Raw genomic sequence first — 21,844 nt, 5'->3', positions numbered from 1 at the left:
GGGTCAACAACTGGGTCATCTATGACCTCCTTTTCTATCTCATGTGCAACTTCGTCTGTGTTACAGTGTAAGCCGGTGGTATAGCGTTCGTGATGGGGCACCATAGTCTCATCAGGGTCTGATTCTGGATCAGTACACTGCGAGGGCAATGTTGTGGTTTGAGTCAAAGAAACAGCATAGTAATCTGGCTGTGGCTGTGCATCTGTGCACTCCATGTCTGATTCAACTTGTAATGGGCATGGCCTGTTAACTGTTTCACTTTCTAACCCAGGAACGGTATGTGTAAGGATCTCCATGGAGTAACCCGTTGTGTCGCCTGACGCATCCTTCTCTGTTGTTGTTTTTGCTGAACAGGACAATGGAGCGACTTGTCCCTGAGCGTGAACATCCACTAACGACGCACTGCTTTTACATTTACCAGTTTCAGAAGAGGAGGCAAAAGAGCTAGAGGCTGAGTCAGCAAGGAAAGCCAAAACTTGCTCTTGCTGCTCCGGCTTTAAAAGCGGTTTTCCTACTCCCAGAAAAGGGAGCGTTCGAGGCCTTGTGTAGCCAGACGACGAACCTGGCTCCACAGCTCGAGACTTAGGTGCTATATTGTTTTTCCCACGACCACCTGATGCTCCACCACCACTACCATCATTACCAGCTGGCAATGAACGCCCACGGCCACGACCTCTTCCACCAGACTTCCTCATTGTTTTAAAAACATAACCAAAGTAACAGTATTTGTTACTGTAAAACAACTTACAAGGTTAACTCAAACTTCTGTAGGATTTAGATATCCCTTTATAGGTGGGTGAGACTGCAAGGAAAATCAGGCACAATGTTACACACTCGGTTTTCTGTGGCACAAAATGAGACAGATGCCACACACACAAAACTGGCACTGAAGCACAAATGCCAATATTAATATCCCACTATTTATTCTTTTTCAGGGAGAATTTAAAAACAAAAAAACAAAAAAAACAGACACTAGGCTTTCTGTGGCCCACAATTTGAGAGAGATGGCACACACGACTGGCACTGAAGCACAAATGCCAATATTAATCTCCCACTATTTATTCTTTTTCAGGGAGAATTTAAAAACCAAAAAACAAAAAAACAGACACTAGGCTTTCGGTTGCCCACAATTTGAGAGAGATGGCACACACGACTGGCACTCAAGCACAAATGCCAATATTAATCTCCCACTATTTATTTTTTTTCAGGGAGAATTTCAAAAACCAAAGTAAAAAAAGAAAACAGACACTAGGCTTTCTGTGGCCCACAATTTAAGAGAGATGGCACACACGACTGGCACTCAAGCACAAATGCCAATATTAATCTCCCACTAATTATTTTTTTTCAGGGAGAATTTAAAAACCAAAAACAAAAAAACAGACACTAGGCTTTCTGTGGCCTACAATTTGAGAGAGATGGCACACACGACTGGCACTCAAGCACAAATGCCAATATTAATCTCCCACTATTTATTTTTTTTCAGGGAGAATTTAAAAACCCAAAAAAAAAAAGAGACACTAGGCTTTCTGTGCCCCACAATTTGAGAGAGATGGCACACACGACTGGCACTCAAGCACAAATGCCAATATTAATCTCCTACTATTTTTTTTCAGGGAGAATTTAAAAAACAAAAAACAAAAAAAACAGACACTAGGCTTTCTGTGGCCCACAATTTGAGAGAGATGGCACACACGACTGGCACTGAAGCACAAATGCCAATATTAATCTCCCACTATTTTTTTTTTTTCAGGGAGAATTTAAAAACCAAAAAAAAAAAAAAAAAAAGACACTAGGCTTTCTGTGCCCCACAATTTGAGAGAGATGGCACACACGACTGGCACTCAAGCACAAATGCCAATATTAATTTCCCACTATTTATTTTTTTTCAGGAAGAATTTAAAAACCAAACAAAAAACAAAAAAACAGACACTAGGCTTTCTGTGGCCCACAATTTGAGAGAGATGGCACACACGACTGGCACTGAAGCACAAATGCCAAAATTAATCTCCCACTATTTATTTTTTTCAGGGAGAAGTTAAACCCCCCCAAAAAAAAAGACACTAGGCTTTCTGTGGTCCACAATTTGAGAGAGATGGCACACACGACTGGCACTGAAGCACAAATGCCAATATTAATCTCCCACTATTTTTTTTTTTTATTTCTGGGAGAATTGGCAAGAAATCAGGCCCACTGTTAGACTGTATGCTTTCTGTGCCAGAAAATGAGACACAGATGCCACACACAGGACTGCCACTGATGCAGATTTGCCAATTTAGACCTGCACCCTTTTTTTTTTATTCAAGGAGACTAGTGAATAAATCTGGGCCACTGTATTAGAGTATATTTTCTGTGGCAGAAAGTGGCTTGAACAGATGTAACGGAAAAAAAATAAAAAAGAGACTGTCCTACAATTACTATCTCCCTGCAGTTATCTCAGCACTGTATGGCAGGCAGCAATAACAAGGAGTGGACTGCTGCACAAATTAAATAAAAAGTGTGGACAAACAAACAAGATAGCTGTGCAGAAAGGAAGGAACAACAGGATTTGTGCTTTGAAAAAAGCAGTTGGTTTGCACAGCAGTGTACAAACAGCAATGCAGCTATCAGGGAGCCTTCTAGGGCAGCCCAATGAGCTACAGCGCTGAGGAAAAAAAATGTAGCCTCCACTGTCCCTGCAAACAAAAGGTGGTGTTGGACAGTGGAAATCGCTACAGCACAAGAGGTTTGGGGGTTAATGGACCCTGCCTAACGCTATCCCTGCTTCTGACGAAGCGGCAGCAACCTCTCCCTATGCTCAGATCAGCAGCAGTAAGATGGCGGTCGGCGGGAACGCCCCTTTATAGCCCCTGTGACGCCGCAGACAGCAAGCCAATCACTGCAATGCCCTTCTCTAAGATGGTGGGGACTGAGACCTATGTCATCACGCTGCCCACACTCTGCGTCCACCTTCATTGGCTGAGAAATGGCGCCTTTCGCGTCATTGAAATGCGACTTTGGCGCGAAAGTTGCGTACCGCATGGCCGACCCCACACAGGGATCGGATCGGGTTTCATGAGACCCGACTGTGCCAAAAGTCGGCGACTTATGAAAATGACCAACCCGTTTCGCTCAACCCTAGTGAATAGATGTAATTAAAAACCAGATGGTGAAGGGAGGAGTGCTCAGTCAATAAGCTAACATAGAATTGACAGAATAAAAGACTGGCACATCCAAACTAGTGTGAATAGGTGCATACCAGGAGCAGCTACCTCCATATATAATATACAACAAAAGGTTGCACTCTATCATGCCAAAACACGTCAAATATGAAATACATGAAATGTGAATAGCAAAATTGCTTTTTGAACATTAGGAAAATACATGTTTTGAGATGCTTAGCACAGAATTTGGCCAAATAGTGTGCGCCCATTAACCATCGTCAAGGTGGTCTCATTAAAAAACTGATGGGTACCTGACCTCCCTGTTCAAATGTGAACACTTACCGAAGGCTAATGTCTGCATGCTTGGGTGAATATGGACACCTCTCTCAGCAAAGCCTACATATGGGTTGGCCGGAACCAAGTGTGAATAGATGTAATTAAAAACCAGATGGTGAAGGGAGGAGTGATATGGAGGTAGCTGCTCCTGGTATGCACCTATTCATACTAGTTTGGATGTGCCATTTTTTTTTTATTTAAAATTCGGGAAATTGTAAAAACAAAAATCAACATGAGTCGCCATTGTCCAAACTGTCTAACATTTTTATTTTTCTGTTGATGGAGCTATATAAGGACTTTTTTGCTAGGTGATTTGATATTTTTATTGATATTATGTTGGTGTAGATGCAATGATTTGATTGCTACATAATCCATTCTTTGGTAGATTTTTGGCATAAAAAAACCTGCATTTCTGGCATTTCATTTTTTTCTCTTTACAGTTTTTACAAATTGCTTTAATTAATTTTATATTTTGATAGACTTTTCTGAACACACTGATACCAAATATGTTCATTTATTTTTGTTTTTTACATTTATTTATTGTTAACTAGGGAAAAGCGAGTGATTCAAATTTTTATTTTTTTATTTTTTTCATTTGAACCCATTTCTGCCATCGGATGGAATAGTGCGTCCAATGGCAGTACCCCCGCTTTGATGTGGGCTCCAGCAGTGAGCCCACATCAAAGCTGGGACATGTCAGCTGTTTTGAACAGCTGACATGTGCCTGCAAAATGTGCGGGTGGAATTCATCCATCCGCGCCTATTAAATAGTTAAATGCCACTGTCAAATGCTGATAGCGGCATTTAACAAGCGCTTCCAGCCATCTGGATGGAAATGCGCACACCGGTGACCCGATCAGAGGTCATCAGTGTGTTAGCATGACAACGAAAGGTGTCCTTGAGACCTTTATGGTTGTTGATGCTGGATTGCTGTGAGAGCCACCCTGTGGTTAGCACTCATAGCAACTCAGCAATTCAGCTACATAGAGGCGATCTGAACATAGCCTCTATGTATTTGAGCCGATCAAGTTGTGCCAGCTTCTAGCCTCCCTTGGAGGCTATTGAAGTATGGAAAAATTAAAACAAAAATGTTTTTACAATTATGACAAAAATAAGAAAAATAGTTCTAATCACCCTCTTTTTGCCCCAATCAAAATAAAACAATGAAAAAAAAATCAAACCTATACATATTTGGTATCGCCACTTTCATAATCTCCCGATCTATCAATTAAAAAAGGCTTAACCTGATTGCTAAATGGCATAGCGATAAAAAAAGTCAATACGCTACAAATACATTTTTTTGATCACGGTGACATTGTATTAAAATGCAATAACTTATGGTAAAAAGAACGTACCCGCACCAAAATTATATCATTAAAAACATCAGCTCTGTACACAAAAAAATAAGCCCTCACTTAACCCCAGATCACGAAAAATGGAGCCCCAGATCACGAAAAATGGAGATGCAATGGGTATCGGAAAACTGAGCAATTTTTTCATTTAGCAAAGTTTAGAATTTTTCATTTAGATAAAAAAGAACCTAGACAAATTTAGTGTCTATGAACTCATAATGACCTGGAGAATCATAATGGCAGGTCAGTTTTTGGATTTAGTGAACCTAGCAAAAAAGCCAAACAAAAAATAAGTGTGAGATTTTTTTTGCAATTTCATCACACTTGGACCTTTTTTCCCGTTTTCAAGTACATGACATGGTAAAACCAATGGTGTTGTTCAAAAGTACATCTCATCCCACAAAAAAATACGCCCTCAAATGGCCATATTGATGGAAAAATAAAAAAGTTATGGCTCTGGGAAGGAGGAGAGTGAAAAACAAAAACGCAAAACTGAAAAAAGCTTTGGGGTTAAGGGGTTAAAACTTTTTACTTTACAATCAGGGGAGAAGATGACTCAGTTTTTACATTGTGTGTCTGTGTGTACTATGCGTAAAGAGAAAAAAAAAAGAAGAGAACTGTCTGAAAAATTGATAGCCAAAAATATTGAACAATAGCAACAATCTAAAGTTACAAATCCATCTCCAGAGATCTTGATGTTCCTTTGTCCATAGTGCACAACATAATAAGTTTACAGCCCATAGTACTGTAGCTAATATCTCTGAACTTGGATGGAAGAGAAAAATTGATGAAATGTTGCAACGCAGGATTGTCTGGATCATGGATAAGCAACTCCAATAAAGTTCAAGAAATTCAAACTATTCTGCAGGCTTAGGGGGCATCAGTGTCAGTGCAAACTATCCGTCGACATTTGAATGAAATGCTATGCTATTACAGGAGACCCAGGAGGACTCCACTGCTGACAAAGAGACATAACAAGTTATATTGCAATTTGCCAACATGTACAGGAGTAAGCAAAAATCATTCTAGAAAAGTATCTTGTGGACAGATAAAACGAAGCTTTTTGGTAAAGCACATCATTCTACTATTTATCAAGAACAGAATGAGGCATACAAAGAAAAGAACACAGTTCCTACAGTCAAATATGGTGTAAACTCAAAGATGTTTTGGGTAGTATTGCTGCCTCTGGAACTTGATGAGGATTACCAAATAATTTTTGGCCGCAATGTAGTGCCCAGTGTCAGAAAGCTCTGTTTACATCACAGGTTAGTGGTCTTTCAGCAGGACAATGACACAAATCATACTTCAAGAAACACCCAGAAATAGATTGAAACAAAGCACTGGAGAGTTCTTAAGTGCCAAGCAATGAGTACGGATCTAAATCCCATTAAACACCAGTGGAGAGATCTTAAATTTGCTATTGAGAGAAGGCATCCTTCTGAAATATAAGAGATCTGGAGCAGTTTGGAAAAGAGGTTCAAAATTCCTGGTTTATGAAACTTGTTGATGGTTATAGGAAGTAGTTGATTGCAGCTAATTATTCCAAAGGTGTTCAACCAAATATTACGATGAGCGTGCCAAAAATTTTGTCAAGTCCATTTTGGGAGTTTTGTGTGAAATTATGTACAATTTGCCTTTTTTATTTCCTTTTTAGTGTTGCTCCAATACACACAACAAATAAGCATGTATATAATAAAGCATATGTAATTGAAATAATTTCCTGGGAGAAATACTTAATTTTCTGGAACAATTTGGTGCCAACTCTTTCGGCTACAACTGTATCTGCCTGAATATGTTACCACTTAGTGTCACTGGTTTGCTGCAACACTTTTGATGAGATACTAGAACTGCAAACAATAACAGACACTGGTAGCTTTGGTGCAGGACTCATGCTGGCTGAGTTACGCGCAGCTTGATCTTTTAGAACAAATTGAGACTCGATACAAGGATTTTCCAAAATCTGAAACCCTTTTAACAGACCTTTCTGCTTTACAAATTTAATATACTCAAATGCTTGATCCACTTGAAAAGAAACAAAATTATCAGTAATTACGGCCTGCAGTTCCATTGCTGCCTCTTAAATACTCACATCATGTCTATGTTAACATGGCTGCAGATGTGATTACCTGACTACAGTATTGCAGCTTATCACCGTTTATCTCAGTATGACTGCTAAAATCTGGAGATTATACACAGCAATCAAGCACTCTAGTCGTGACATCACCACATCAGCCATGCTAAAAGAAACCAGTAGGGGTGGGGGCTCAGTGGAGAAGTTGCTGTGGAGAGGTTAAGTGTAGTTAATTATAATATTATTATTTCAATATAATCAAAGCTTTGCGTTATAACATTTTGAAAATTGAAAACCAAATATCTTTTGATCAAGTATGTAGAATCACTATTTATCATTGGTGTATTAATGCCCCTGTTACGCAGGAGCATGTCAGGTCTCTTGCCATCATGATAACAAATAAAGTATAACTGTTTGAGACCACTTATGACTTCTCTCTTGCTGACAGTTGAAGCATCATCAATGCTAATTAGTGATGAGCGAATATGCTTGTTACTCGAGTTTCTCGAGCATGCTCGGGTGTCCTCCGAGTATTTTTAGTGCTCGGAGATTTAGTTTTTCTTGCCGCAGCTGAATGATTTACATCTGTTAGCCAGCATGTGGGGTTTGCCTGGTTGCTAGGGAATCCCCACATGAGCTTTTGCTGGCTAACAGATGTAAATCATTCAGCTGTGGCAAGAAAACCTAAATCTCCGAGCACTTAAAAATACTCGGAGGACACCCGAGCACAGCGTCAGACTGGAGCACCTTGGGCCAACCAGAGAAAATCATTCTTGGGGCCCACTATGTAGCTACATAAAAATTCATTCAAGACCATCGATTGTGCGGTAAAACACGCTAATATCAGGGCATAATATAAGGTAGTACATGTCTTAATTATGTAGCAGGGGTTGGGGTAGCCCCCTCATAAAATATAAAGTAGCCCCCCTCATAGAATATAATGTAGCCTCCCACAGAATATAATGCAGCCCCCCATAGAATATAATGCAGATCCTTCATAGAATATAATGTAGCCTCCCTCATGGAATATAATGCAGCCCCCCTCATAGGGTATAATGCAGCACCCCACAAAATATAATGCAACCCCCTCATAAGATATAACACAGCCCCCCCATAAAATATAATGTAGCTCCCTCATATGGCATAATGCAGTCCCTCCACAGAATATAATGTAGCCTCTCAGAGTATAATGCAACCCACCATAGAATATACTGTAGCCCCCTCATAGGGCATAATGCAGCTCCCCTCATATAGTATGATGTAGCCACCTGAGAGAATAATGCAGCCCCCACATATAATATAATGCAGCCCCTCCACAGTGCATAAAGTAGCCCCCTCAGAGTATAATGCCAACCCCTCATAAGGCAGCCCCCCATAGAATATACTGTAGCCCCTCATAGGGCATAATGCAGCTCCCCTCATATAGTATAATGTAGCCCTCTCAGAGAATAATGCAGCCCCCACAGAATTATAATGCAGCCCCACTGAAAGGGAATAATGCAACCCCCTCCACCATCATCATTGTTCTCCCCCTCCACCATTGTACTCATTACCACCTCCATCAATGCCTCATTCCCCACCACCATTGTCCTTTCCACCATTACCAACTTTGTCATTTACACCACAATCATCATTGCTTTCTTCCCCACCATTATCATTGCCTCCCCCACCACCATCATCATTGCCCCCACCACCAACATCATTGCCCCTGCCACCATCATCATTGCCCCACAACCATCATCATGGCGTCCAGCACCATCATCATTGCCCCCACCACCATCATCATTGCCTCCAGCACCATCATCATTGGGCCACCACCATCATCATTGCCCCATCACCATCATCATTGCCTTCCCCACACACACACACACACACAGCTGCACACATGGAGGCAGAGACGCACACAGAGACATACACACAGCCGCACACATGGAGGCACACACACAGAAACACACACAGCTGCACACACGCAGGCACACTCGCACACACACACAGCACTCACTCACCTCTCCACACGTTCCCAGCAGCCGCAGCACATCCCAGCAACATTCTGTCTGAAACAGCCCCGCTGAATGATGATGTCATCCAGCCGTGTTGATTCAGACAGGAAGTGAAAGGCAGGAAGGATGACGTTTGGATCCCTGCAGCTCTGGTCCCAAGCTGCAGTGATCGTAATCAAGGATCACCGCCCTTTAGGTGCCCACCTCCGGGGCCCCCCATTCAGCACCAGTGGCGGGCAGTGTTAGCCTCAACCTACGGCTAACGCTGCCTGTCATTTAAATGAAATGGTATTCATGCCTCTCCACGCCCATGGGGGCATGAGGAAACATGAATATTCATTTCTCTTTAGCAGCGGGGACAGGCTCCTGTCCATCTGCTGCTCTCTGGCACCAGAAGGACCCCCTTGACTCAGGGGCCCCATAGCAGCTGGGTGTGCTGCTATTAGAGACACTTCACTGGCTGGGGGGCCCCTGGAGCAGTGGGGGCCCTAGGCAGCTGTTGGCCAATATGCCAGGAGGTGTCAGTGCCTGGGCCCACCGGAGAATCCTCTGGTTCTCTGGTGAGCCTGAGGAAGCAGGAATATTCATTTCTCTTCAGCAGCGGGGACAGGCTCCTGTCCATCTGCTGCTCTTTGGCACCAGAAGGACCCCTTTGACTCAGGGGACCTATAGCAGCTGGGTGTGCTGCTATTAGAGACACTCCACTGGCTGGGGGGCCCCTGGAGCAGTGGGGGCCCTAGGCAGCTGTTGGCCAATATGCCAGCAGGTGTCAGTGCCTGGGCCCACCGGAGAATCCTCCGGTTCTCTGGTGAGCCAGTCCGACCCTGCCCGAGCATGCTCAAGAAATCTTGAGTAACGAGTATATTCGTAAATATAACAATAGCTGTGGAGGATATCCGCTAAATAAAACATAACCTTTAATAAGTCTAATTAAAATATTCGGATCCTAACAAACACATAAACAAAAACGTGCTCAAGTGAAACAGTGCTCAAGGTAAAAAATTGGAACGGTCTTACCAATTAGACGGACATATGAAGGAAATCTCTCAAAATGTAGAAAGGGGGTGGTTCCAAATATAATAGTCAGGTCAGAGGGTAGGGAAATAATATGTCACCACTGCCTTCCCTGTGAAACCCTCCCAAGAGCTCCTGTCCTGACAAGGACAGGCCCCAAGTAGGTCCTGCTATGGACACCCACCAACCAGAAAGAAAAAAACAAAAATTGTGTCTCTTATCTCCCAACGCGTTTCAACTCCGATGAGGGAGAATCATCAGGGGAGTTGTATGAGTCACGACCAATGGGTCTTTATAATAGTCCAGGAAAAATGTAGTCAAATCTTACCCATGAGGGTCCGTATAGAGTATGGGTCCCGCAGTGGCAAGGAATACCCATATAAAGTTCACAGATGTCAGTTGTGTCCGCAACTTGCAAAACGTCCCTACATACTGATCAAAATCCCCTCCCTATATAGCCCCCTCTTATGTCAGCTGTTTAGATTAATTACCCAAATGAATAGGTTGGTGACACATACCAGATTCCATGCGGTGTGTATTGCGCCGCCGAATGGTGGGCAGTTCCGGTCACTGAGACGCTCGTTACCGGAAGTGTGGACGCCATAACAAAAGCGTCACTTCCGCCCACCTTATTCTCAGAGCACAATAACACTCCCCATAGTCCATAGTGCCGCCGGGCGACTCTAGCCCTCGCTCCCGGAAGCTTGGATGCCATATTAGAAGCGTCACTTCTGCCCACCATATTATCGGAGCACAAGGCTCCCCGTAGTCTGTTATGACGCCGGATAGTAAAGTTCCGGTCGCTACGGCACCCATTACCGGAAGTGTCAACGCCATATTAGAGGCGTCGTTGTAACCCACCATATTATCGGAGCACACTGGTCCTTATAGTACATTGTGATGCCGGGTGGTGGGGTACTTCCGGCTGCTATACCACATTACCAGAAGTTTCAATAATGTATCATTATGGACACATCTTGTGTGTCCGTGTGGTCCGCACCGCACATTATATAAAACAAAAGTATGCATCATACGGTGTGTGCTTTATAAATGTAATACGCGATATGCAAGTGTACCGGTTTAGACCATCAATAGGTATCCCCATAACATATTTATGTCCACATATGGGGGCAAAAACAATCCTCCATATGTATATCACCACCAGACCAGATATACATCTAGGCAAAGTAATCGGTCATCGTTTGTCATTCTTTATATATAGCCTAGTAGTGGTTAGGGGGGGAGGGGCATGAGAGCAGGGAGGTATCAGTATACAGTGCACATAGGTTACCATATAAGTTAGGTCCTAAGACAGAACGACTTCCGTGCCGAAATGGGGAAAAAATCCCCGATGGGTTCCCCATTAAGTACAGCCACTGGAAATCTTACTAGAAAGGAACAATGGCTCCATTACTATATAGTAAACATAAAAAATGACTTATTTTGTTTTCTTTGGCTGTTCTCTCAACTTCAGGTCCTTGGACAGACTAGGAATATAAAAATAGAACCAAATATATAAATCAGATCCTAATATATATATATATATATACCCAAAGGAAGGGGACGTGAGAAATCGCAATAAATGACGACCTATTGCTCAAAATGAAGGTATCTTGTGGGAAGACACTCTAAGCACTCAAGTATGGAGAGGAGGGGGGGGGAGAGAGAGAAGGGAGACATAAAGAGAACTATGTTATAGGAAACATCCAAAATTTATCTGATCGTTCAGACCTCTGGGGTGGCAAGTATCCAGCACAAATATCCAGCTGGCTTCTCTCTGAAGCAACAGTCTGTCAAGATCACCACCTCTGGCTGGCATATCAATTCTGTCAATCCCCATAAATCGTATAGCTCTGAGATCTCCTCCATGCATGTTGTTGACATGTTTAGCAATTGGGGTATCCCTGTGATTTTGTATATCTCCCAAATGCTCCCCCACCCTCCTCCTCAATTCTCTGATTGTCTTCCCAACATACGTAATGCCACATTGGCATAGAGCTCGATAGACAACTCCTGTGCTCTTACAGTTCACGAATTTTTTCAGTTTGAAAGTCTCTTGTGTATTCTCATTAAAAAACTCCTTGCCCGTACATATCAATTCACATGCTATACACCCACCACACCTAAAGCATCCCGCTGGTCTCTGTGGGAGCCAAGTTGTTCCCCTGGGTGTAGTAAAGTGACTATGGACGAGTCTGTCACCTAATGTCTTGGCCCTACGATAGGTAATAACTGGTTCTGTCCCCAAGGTGTCTCTCAGATCCTCATCCATCTTAAGGATGTCCCAGTGTTTCCGGATGATATTTTTGACAGACGATGCACCGTTGTCATATGTACAAATGATTCTAGTAATCCTTGAGGGTTCGGTCTCTTCCCTTCGAGGTATTAAGAGGTTCTCCCTTTCCTGTTGGTTGGCATATCGAAATGCCTCCTGTAGGATTCGATCCGGGTACCCTCTAGCCAAGAATCTCTGTCTTAAATCGTCGGCCATCACTTTGAAGTCCCTCTGATTAGAACAATTATGTCGTAGTCGCAAGTATTGGCCCTTTGGGATGCCTTTCTTTAGGTAATAGGGGTGGTTACTGTCCCACCTCAAGAGCGAGTTAGTTGCGGTGGGTTTCCTATATATTGTACTTTCCAAGCGTTCCCCATCCTGTGACTTGGAGATCAATACATCCAGGAAAGGTAATTGGGATTCTTGTATATCACAAGTGAATTTGAGCCCCACCTCATTGTTGTTAAGGGACTCAATGAATTGGCTAAACTTGTCTCTGGATCCTCTCCATATCACAAAAATATCATCAATATACCTGACCCATAAATCAATATGGGCCAGGTATTGAGAGTGTAACTCCGAGAAGACAATGCAGTCCTCCCACCAGCCCAGGAACAAGTTGGCGTACGTGGGCGCACAGGGATTACCCATAGCGGTGCCCCTGAGCTGGTGGAAGGTTCTGCCGTCAAAGGTAAAGTAGTTATTGGTAAGTACATACTCCAAAAGGGTCAGGATGAGCTTGTTATGGGCATTAAATTGACAACCCCTAGTGTTAAGGAAATGATGCACACCCCCAATCCCGTGTTTATGTGGGATTGAGGAGTACAGGGCATCCACATCAATACTGGCAAGCAATGTGCCAGGTTCCAGGGAAATGCCCTCCAGTTTACGGAGCAGGTCCATCGTGTCTCTGACATAGGACAGGAGTGATATCACAAATGGTCTGAGTACATCATCTAGATAGATGCCGATGTTTTGTTCAACGCTCCCTATGCCGGACACGATGGGCCTGCCTCTCAGAGGGTCCAGACCCTTATGGACCTTCGGCAGGGCATAAAAAGTAGCCATAACCGGGTGGCGGGGTAGAAGGAAGGATAGTTCATCTTCACTAATAAGCATATCATCTTTAGCTTTTGTTAGAATTACCCCAAGAGTTTTTACACAATCACCAACCGGATTGGAGGTCACCCGTGTGTACGTGGTGCGGTCATTCAGGAGCGACAGACACAGATTTCTGTATCTGTCTACATCCATCTTGCCCACATTCCCTCCCTTGTCAGATGGTTTTAGGACAAGAGATGTATCCGTTTCTAGATTACGGAGTGCTGTCATCTGTTCCCTAGTCAGATTATGCCTAGACTCATTTTTAGCATGTCTTTTGATGTCGGTGATGCTTAGATTAAGAAAAACATCAATTGCCGATAAATCACCCCCTACTGGTGCCATTTTCTTACTTGGATTTTTTAGCTGGGTATATGGACCACATCCATTGCTGTAACGAGTATATTCGCTCATCACTAATGCTAATGCTTCTATTGCTTGCTGTGTGGTAGATATAGACTACCAGGGGCGGACACAGACAGCTTGGGGCCCCTGTGCAGGAAGTGTCCCTCTCATTTTAAGACGACAAAGCTAAGGGACTGTGCTGTACATAAGTGAGTACACTTTATACTAAGGGACTGTGTTAGACATAATAATCGATAATAATGTATTCCTCCACCTCTCCCTGTTCTTAAACTCATTATAAATACCCTGCATCCCATTATTGCCCTCTCCCCCACCCCCATGATTGCCCTCTTCACCACCTCCATTATTGCTTTCTCCCCACCACCCCATATCATTGCCCATTCCACCACATCCATCATTGCTTCCTCCCCACCACCCCCATCATTGTCCTTTCCACTGCCACCATCATTTCCTCCTGCCCCACCACCTTTATCATTGCCCTCTCCATCAACCCAATCATTGCCTCTCCTTCATCTACACACACACAGCACCATTCACCTCTCTGCAAACACACTCCACTCACCTCTGCTCACATGGTATCCTGAAGCCGCACCATCGCCGGCAGCTTCCTGACTCTCACAGCCGCGGCGCTAAATAATGATGTCATTCAGCCACTGCTGTGTGACAGGAAGCGTGGGCAGGAAGCAGGATGGATCCATTCCCTGCATCTCCGCTCTGCTGCCTTTTCTCTTGCAGGCAGTGGAGCTGCAATGATGGCAATCTGGCTACGGGGCCTGTTGTGAGTTCTGTTTTTGGGCTCCCTCTGGTGGTTACTGATGGTACTGGTTTGTGTTCTGCTGTCTCTGGTGTCCACCTGTTCTATTAGGATTTGGGAGTTTCCTATTTAACCGGGCTTTCTTGTCATTTCCCCGCCGGCTATCAAGGTTATCAGAGTGTTTTGTTACCTCAGCTTCTGGCTTCAGTAATCTTCAGGACAAGCCAAGTTTTGATTTTCTTGTTCCACGTTTTGCTTTATTTTTGTCTTGTCCAGCTTGCATATAATTGTCTCTTTGCTGCTGGTTGCTTTAGTGGGCTGTAATTGCTCCTCATGTTCCATGAGTTGGAACATGAGTTCAAGTAATTACAGGATGGTTTTTTGAAGGGTTTTTTGCTGACCGCGCAGTTTACTTTTGTATCCTCTGCTATCTAGTTTTAGCGGGCCTCATTTTGCTGAATCTGTTTTCATACTGTGTATGTGCCTTCCTCTCATTTCACCATCATTATATGTGGGGGGCTGCTATTTCTGTGGGGTATTTCTCTGGAGGCAAGAGAGGTCTGTGTTTCTTCTAATAGGGGAAGTTAGATCTTCGGCTGGTGCGAGACATCTAGGATCAACGTAGGCACGTTCCCCGGCTATTGTTATTTGTGTGTTCAGGTTTAGGGTCGTGGTCAGCTCAGGTTCCATCACCCTAGAGCTCGTTGGTGCTTGTCCTTTTGTGATTCCCTGCCATTGGAATCATGACAGGGGCCCCCAGAGCCGGATAAATTGGCCACTTTGCCCTCATTATTAGCCACCCTGCAGGCACGGCGGTTTTAGACAAAGTGGGGCGCTAGGCAAATTTGAAAATGGGGCCTCAAATGCTAACATATTGCACATCACACAATCATTTCAGTTGTATTTACATTCCCTGAGTTCAAGCCGCTAAAGAAGTGTGATCGACAATATCAAAATCGTTCAATGCTTGTTTCACGGCCTCTTTCCACAGTCTGAAAAAGAATGATGGGAACAGAATGATCACTAATAGATCACTAACAGATCACCATACAGGATCATGTTACCAGCAGCACATCTACAGTTTACTCCGGCGATGTGCTGCTGAGAACAATGATTTCTGTTCCGGCATAAACAATCCAATCACTCGATGAATAGGAAGCATTTTGCTTGTTTAGTATAATACACCCCATAGTACTCCATATATTATAATGTGCACCACAGTCCTCCAAATTGTAAAATGCACACTGCATAGTCCTCCATATAATATAATGTGCCCTATAGTCCTCCATATAGTATAATACACTCCCAATAGTCCTGCATATAACTCAAAAAAGATACTCCATACATACTCCATACATACTCCATACAGTACATTCATACATTACATACATGACATACATGACATACAGTACATTAAACATAAGTTCATGCTCACCATTACTTGTCATTTTGATCCACGAAGCCAGTGTCATCTGTAAAAAAGGTGAAAAACACAAACAAGCAATATACTCCCTGTCCGCAGAAATCCACGAGTGTCCCACGACGATCTCCCGTGGAGAACGGCAGCAACAGCTGTTGCAACCGCTCTCCAGGGGCCCCAGAAACACAATGACGGGAGGAAGGGATTCCTCCGCCGCTGTAAAGAAAATAGTCCCTAGCCTCACTTATGGTATTGCCTCATGAGTAGGGTTGAGCGAAACGGGTCGGTAATTTTCAGAAGTCGCCGACTTTTGGCAAGGTCGGGTTTCATGAAACCCGACCCCTATGTGGGGTCGGCCATGAGGTCGGCGATCTTCTGAATCTGGTATCGGAATTCCGATACCGAGTTCCGATATGTTTGCAATATCGGAAATCGGTATCGGAATCCATATTTAAGTGTAAAAGAAAGAATTAAAATTAAAAATATTGCTATACTCACCCTCTGACGCGCCCTGGTACTAACTGGCAGTCTTCCTTCCTTAGAATCAGCGCTTGAAAGACCTTCGGTGACGTCGCGGCTTGTGATTGGTCGCGCGACGGCCCATGTGACTGCTCACGCGACCAATCACAAGCCGCGACATCACCGAAGGTCCTTCAAGCGCTGATTCTTAAGAAGGAAGGCTGCCAGAAAGAAGCAGGGCGCGTCCGAGGGTGAGTATATACCTAATAAGAATATACTCACCCTCGGACGCGCCCTGCTTCTTTCCGGCAGCCTTCCTTCCTAAGAATCAGCGCTTGAAGGACCTTCGGTGATGTCGCGGCTTGTGATTGGTCGCGTGAGCGGTCACATGGGCCGTCGCGCGACCAATCACAAGCCGCAACGTCACCGAAGGTCTTTCAAGCGCTGATTCTAAGGAAGGAAGACTCCCGGTTAGTACCAGGGCGCGTCAGAGGGTGAGTATAGCAATATTTTTTATTTTAATTCTTTTTTTTACACTTAAATATGGATCCCAGGGCCTGAAGGAGAGTTTCCTCTCCTTCAGACCCTGGGAACCATAGTAACCCATTGCAATGCATTGGGTTTCGGGTTTCGGCCGACCCCAACTTTTTTATAGGATCGGCCGATGTCACTCGACCCGACTTTTGAGAAAGTCGGGTTTCGTGAAACCCGACCCGATCCTATAAAAGTAAAGGTCGCTCAACCCTACTCATGAGAAATTTTCCCATGCAGCAATTGCCATAAAGTGAGACTTTGAACTTTAGTAACCTCAGTGATACACTGCAGGAGCCATTGTCTCCTGTCAGTGTGTCACTGAGGTTTCTATAGAGCAGTGACATCACCCAATGTCACTGTTCTATAGGAGAGATCGTCGTGGGACACTCGTTATTAATTGGACTACAGTGGACAGGTAGTATACGGTTTATTATTTTACGTTTTTTGCAGGCACTGAAATATGGTAAGTATGGTTAAATGAAGAATATTAAAATACTTTTTTCCGAATGTGTGCGTGTTTTATAAACCCTTTCTTACTATTGGATTAATAATGGATAGGCGTCTTATTGAGGCCTCTCCATTATTAACCCGGCTTAATGTCACCTTACAATAGCAAGGTGACATTAACCCCTTATTACCCCATATCCCACCGCTACACGAGAGTGAGAAGAGAGGGGCTGAGTGTCGGAATTGGCGCATCTTACAGATGCGCCATTTCTGGGGCGGATACGGACTGGTATTTGTAGCCGGGGGGGGGGGGGCAATATCCATGGCCCCTCTCTAGGCTATGAATATCAGCCTGCAGCTGTTTGCGTAGCCTTTGTGGCTATAAAATATAGGGGGACCCCACGTCATTTTTTGGGGGGTCCCCCTATTTTAATAGCCAGTAAAGGCTAAGCAGACAGCTGCGGGCTGATATTCAAAGCAGGCTACAAATATTGGCCCCCGGCCATCGGCTTCCCCCCTCTGGCGCAGAAAATTGCGCGGGAGCCCACGCCATTTTCTTCCGCTTTTTTTTAAACTTCAACGCTCATTAAGGCCTCTTTCACACTTGTGTCGGTACGGGTCCATCGCTATGCGTCGGGCCGACATACCGACGCATGTTGTGAAATTTGTGCACGATGTGGGCAGCGAATGCAGTTTTTCAATGCATCCGCTGCCCATTCTGAAGTCCGGGGAGGAGGGGGCAGAGTTTCTGCAGCGCATGTGCGATTGAAAATGGCGGGCGCGATGGCCAAAAAAACGTTCACTTGAACATTTTTTCATGCCGACGTTCCGCCAAAACCCAACAGATCCGTTGCACGACGGATGCGACGTGTGGCCATCCATCGCGATCCGTCGCTAATGCAAGTCTATGGGTACAAAACGCATCCTGCGAGCACATTTGCAGGATCCGTTTTTTTCCGCTTGATCTTTTTTTTTCCCGCCGGATCCATTTTTTTCCGCCTGATCCGTTTTTTTCTCATAGAGTTGTATTAGCGCCAGAGTGCGCCTGATGGCCACACGTTTCATCATTTTTTTGCTAGATCCGTCGCTGTGCATTTTTTCGATGGACGGAAAAACTGTTCCTCTGTGTGTGTTTTCCGTCCAGCGGAAACAGCTTTTTTGATGGATCCTGCAAAAAACGGATGAAACGTGTGGCCATCAGGCACAATCCGGCGCTAATACAACTCTATGAAAAAAAACGGATCCTGCGGAAAAAAAACGGATCTAGTGGAAAAAAACGGATCCGGTGGAAAAAAACGGATCTGGTGGAAAAAAACGGATCTGGCAGAAAAAAAACGATCCGGTGGAAAAAAATGAATCCTGCAAATGTGCTCGCAGGATGCATTTTACCCATAGACTTGTATTAGCAACGGATCGCGACGGATGGCCACACGTTGCGTCCATCGTGCAACAGATCCATCGTGTTTTGGCAGACCGTCGGCACAAAAAAAATGTTCAAGTGAAGGTTTTTTGTCTGTCGCGCCCACCATTTTCCACTGCGCATGCGTGGCAGAAACTCCGCCCCTCCTCCATGCACTTTCTAATGGGCACAAATTTCACAATGTGCGTCGGTACATCGGCCCGACGCATAGCGACGGGCCCATACCGACGCAAAAGTGAAAGAGGCCTTAACCCTTGTCAGGCTGCATAATTTTACAACCTTAACAGGCTGCATAGGTACAATTGTACCTTCACATATACCTCCACTGTGGGAAGACTTTACTTGGTTTCAGAAACTAAAGTTCATTCAGCTACAAATGTTATGCTGATATCTATTGTTCAGTGTTGTTACTGGTCACTTATGTTGCTGTCAATTAAGTTAATTCAAACTGGGAGTGGCTTCTACTTGTCTTCCTGCCTCCCTCCTCTCATTAGCCATTTTGCTGTTCATCTCATTGCTGTGAGCACACATTTCTAGGCTTGTGAAGTCTTCAATTTCTTGGAAACGAAGGTAGGAAAGTCTCACAGCATCTAACAGCCAGTTATACCTTTATTCTCATTATGTGGGGACAGAACAGTCAAATTGTCTTTCAGCCTGGACTTGGCTTACATATATTTTGTATGAAACTTATCACTATAGGTATAATTTTTATACGAAAAATGGATAATAATTAGTATCTACATATTGTTTTACGATGTTTTATTTATATTCAGCACAAAATACGAAGCCAAAATTCATCTAGCAAGTCATCATGAGTGATAGTAATGCTGGATCTAGTTTCCGCCATAATCCAAGAAAACGTGTTTGCAGGTTAGTATAATTTTGTGAAAAGCCAATAATGTAGTATTTCGGAAAATTATTTATTTTACATTTTTTCATATTTACAGATTTACGTCTGACGAAATAATGCGAATGCTAGAAGAATCTGATTCTGAGCATGAGGATGAACCATATGTTCCATCTGATGATGAAAACTATGTACCACAAGTGGATGTTACTGAAGAAGATTCAGACATTGAACAAGAAATGGTCATAGAGCATGAAAATGAATACGAATCAGACGAAAGTGTTGAGGATGATTCTGTGCCTCAAAGTGCAGGCGACATTTGGACTGCTAAGGATGAAACTCAATGGTGCAGTAATCCACTGCCAAATGCACAAACAAAATCTCGTAATGTCCTACGACAAAGAGGTGGCCCTGCAGCAATCAGCAACCTATATACAGCAAAAGAGCTATTCAAGTCCATCATGACTCCCGAGATGTGTGACATCATATTACGGGAAACGAATCGAAAGGCCAAGAGAGTTTGTGATGCTTACAACAACGAACTGGTACAACGTTTTCCTGATTCTTCCAAACGGCCACCACAAAAAACATTCAAGCAATTTACTGAAACTGAACTTCATGCATTTTTGGGCATACTGATTGCTGCTGGTGTGCACAGAGCCAACAAAGAGAATCTGGAGGAAATGTGGAATGTTGCTGCTCTGCCTCTTATACGTGCAGCCATGTCTCGTGACCGCTTCAAGATGATACTCAGATTTATCAGGTTTGACAACGAAAATACACGTGCAGAACGTGTGCAAACAGATAAAGCTGCACCAATACGGGACATCTGGACAATGCTGAACAGTAATCTGGAGAGAGCCTACAAGCCATATCATTGTATCACCGTCGACGAGCAATTATTTCCATTTAGAGGTCATACTAAATTTACCCAGTATATACCTTCAAAACCAGCTAAATATGGCATAAAGATTTTCTGGGCTTGTGACTCATCAAATGCCTACCCTTTACAAGGTCAGCTCTACACTGGGAAACCAACTGATGGTCCTCGACAAGTAAACATTGGAGAACGAACAGTATTGGACCTAGTGAGCTCGTATAAAGGCTCTGGAAGAAATGTCACCACCGATAACTTCTTTACAACCATGGAACTAGCTAAGGTATTGAACTCCTGGAACATGACACTAGTTGGTACAGTGAGAAAAAACAAAAGGTTCCTACCTAACAACATGCAGCCTGCCAAAGAAAGGCCTGTATACTCGACAAATTTTGCCTACAATCATGATGCAACAGTCTGTTCATATGTACCAAAGAAGAACAAATCAGTCGTGCTTCTATCATCTATGCACATGACGGGAGAAGTTGAAGAGACACTAGCAGCCAAGCCAGAGATAATAAAATACTACAACATAACAAAAGGTGGCGTTGATGTTATGGATAAAATGTTGGGAGAGTACACTGTGAAACGACGAACATCACGTTGGACTTTGGCATTTTTCTACAATATGATTGATGTCAGTGGGTTAGCATCCTACATCATCTACAGAGAACACAATCCAAGCTTCAGGGCAAAGGATCAACGAAGAAAGTTCCTGAAAGATCTCGCAAATCAGCTGTGTATGATTGCAATTGAAGATCGTAGTACAAACAAAATGATAATGAGAAACCATTTTCTTCGAGGTGCAGTAGAAATGGTGCTTGGACGATGCATTGTGGTAGCATCGCAGCCAGCAGCTGGCCCCAAAATACCTCATGGTAGTCGTGGACCCTCCCCTGTTGTTGGTAGTTGCTATGTCTGCAGAGACCTGAGGCGAAAACAACGCAAGACTAGAAAGTCTTGTGTGGTTTGTGTGAAACCCATTTGCGATGAACACTCTTTAGCAAAGCCAACATGCATTACTTGCAAAGAAAATCAATAAAAAAAAGTTTCTTACATTTTCTTTTATAATGTAAATGAACAGTTTTTTACTTGTTTATAATAGTTAAATAGCATTATCATTAAAAAAAAATTTATGATTTTTCGCTTGCATTATCTTCATTCAAAATATATGAGGTACATTTGTACCTATGCAGCTTGTTATGGATGCAAAAAGATCTCGACCCCTTATCTCGGAAGCGGGTGGAGATATTTTATTGAAATTTGGCCAATATATTCTGGACCAAAAATGTAGAGATGTCACGAAATTTCAGCCCTCTACGTCTTTTCAAAAAAAAGTTATTGCAATTTTAAAACGGAATAGTTACAATTGTACCTATTCAGCCGGATAAGGGTTAATGAGCGTTGAATTTAAAAAAAAAATGAAAGCGG

This window comes from Ranitomeya imitator, chromosome 5 (genome assembly GCF_032444005.1).
Source record: "Ranitomeya imitator isolate aRanImi1 chromosome 5, aRanImi1.pri, whole genome shotgun sequence".
Lineage (NCBI taxonomy): Eukaryota > Metazoa > Chordata > Amphibia > Anura > Dendrobatidae > Ranitomeya > Ranitomeya imitator.
Note: the sequence above shows the minus strand (reverse complement) of the source record.